The sequence below is a fragment of the Nannospalax galili genome, unplaced genomic scaffold, assembly GCF_000622305.1.
Source record: "Nannospalax galili isolate Female #2095 unplaced genomic scaffold, S.galili_v1.0 scaffold139, whole genome shotgun sequence".
NCBI lineage: Eukaryota > Metazoa > Chordata > Mammalia > Rodentia > Spalacidae > Nannospalax > Nannospalax galili.
Genome location: NW_008345884.1, coordinates 1,809,974 through 1,811,848, shown reverse-complemented (window position 1 = coordinate 1,811,848; position 1,875 = coordinate 1,809,974). Strand labels below are relative to the sequence as shown.

The window sequence follows — 1,875 nt, the reverse complement described above, 5'->3', positions numbered from 1 at the left end:
TCCTCCTCCTCCTCCTTCTTCTTCTTCTTCTTCTTCTTCTTCTTAAGTAAATAAATCTTTATTTAAGGGATATTTCACGATTTCCTTCACTGTCCGTCAAGGCTGCAGAACCTCAAGACAATCCAGATAATCCTTTCTCAGAGAAAGGGGTATTCTCCTCCTCCTCCTCCTCCTCCTTCTTCTTCTTCTTCTTCTTCTTCTTCTTAAGTAAATAAATCTTTATTTAAGGGATATTTCACGATTTCCTTCACTGTCCGTCAAGGCTGCAGAACCTCAAGACAATCCAGATAATCCTTTCTCAGAGAAAGGGGTATTTCTTAATCCAGTTGTGCTTTCAGCCTTCCCACAACTTATGTGAAAGACATATTCATGATAATGTCAAAGTTCTCCACTTGAGATCTGTGGCATCCAATTTCTTGAAGTCATTTACTGTAGGAACCATTTTAGGATTCATCTGCTTCTCAATTATTGACATTGGTACTCTGGACAAAGACCATTAGGGTGGGAAAGACTATTCAGCAGATAAGGCATTTGCAGTCAAGCCTGAAGATCTGCGCTTGGTTCCCATTTTAAGAATGAGTTCGACCCATACTCATTCCTAAGCCATTACACGCAGAATACTGTGGTCTGCAGGATATGCCAATACTGCACTGAAACACACATCCATTCACGGTAAGCAGAATCTTCAACTCCAGGCCTCACAAGACATGCTTTAAAGAAAGGAACATTCACCTATCACACAAAAATTAGGAATGCTGGTCCTGCACATCTTAGCAACCTATGCTTCATAAACTATCCTCAGAACCAATCTCAACACTGTCACTCTGAGTGTCTTGTCATGTTCCTGCTTGTATGTATCAAGACTCATACTGAACAATGAGTTCTGGGTTGCAAAAGAGGATTTATTTTTGCACTTTGTCTTTCCTGCCTTTGTCCACCAGTTGAACAAAAACACACACAAAGTGCTACCAATGTTTTCTTCTAACAGTTTCAGAGTTTCAGACTTTACATTAAGGTCTTTGATCCATTTGGAATTGACTTTTGTGCAGGGTGAAAGATAGGGGTTTAGTTTCATTCTTCTACAGGTAGAGATCCAGTTTTGCCAGCACCATTTCCTGAACATGCTGTCTTTCCTCCAGTGAATATTCTTGGCCCCTTTGTCAAATATCAGGTGGCTGAAATTGCATTTAATCATGTTTGGGCTTTCAGTTTTGTTACATTGATATATGGGTCAATTTTTCTGCCCATACCATATAGCTCTGTAATACAGCTTAAATCTGGTATAGTAATCCACCCGGCATTGCTCTTAGTGCTCAGGGTTGTTTTGGCTATCCAAAGTCTTTTCTGTTTCCATATGAATCTTAGGATGGCTTTTTCCAATTTTGTGAAAAATGTCATGGGGATTTTGATTGGAATTGCATTGAATCTATAAATGACTTTTGGTAGGATGGTCATTTTCATAATATTAATTTTTCCAATCCATGAGCATGGGAGGAACTTCTAGCTTCTGGTGTCTTCCTCAGTCTCTTTCCTTAAAGATTTTAAATTTTCATTGTAGAGATCTTTGATGTCTTTTGTCGGGTTTATTCTGAGATATTTGTGTGTGTGTGTGGCTATTGTGAATGGGAGAGTTTCACTGTACTCTTTCTCCAATTGCTTGTTATTGGTATATATAAAGGCTATTGGTTTTTGTAGATTGATTTTATAACCTGCAACTATACTGAAACTGTTGCTCAGGTCTAGGAGTTTTCTGGTGGAATTATTGGGATCTTTTAGGTATAGTATCATATCAACTGCAAAAAAGTGATAGTTTGACCTCTTCTTTTCCAATTATTACTCCTTTAATTTACTTCTCCTGTCTTATTAGTCTGGCAA

General features: G+C 38.2%; 1 protein-coding gene and 1 non-coding gene across 2 annotated transcripts in view; one reads left to right on the top strand and one right to left on the bottom strand.

The window, feature by feature from the left end:
• Cplane1 (ciliogenesis and planar polarity effector 1) overlaps window positions 1–1,875 on the top strand; it is a 135,699-nt gene that overhangs the window by 120,686 nt on the left and 13,138 nt on the right. The window lies entirely within an intron of this gene.
• Window positions 838–966, bottom strand: LOC115071892. Its single transcript, XR_003850951.1, has one exon. It is a non-coding gene; the product is annotated as a small nucleolar RNA SNORA40 (small nucleolar RNA).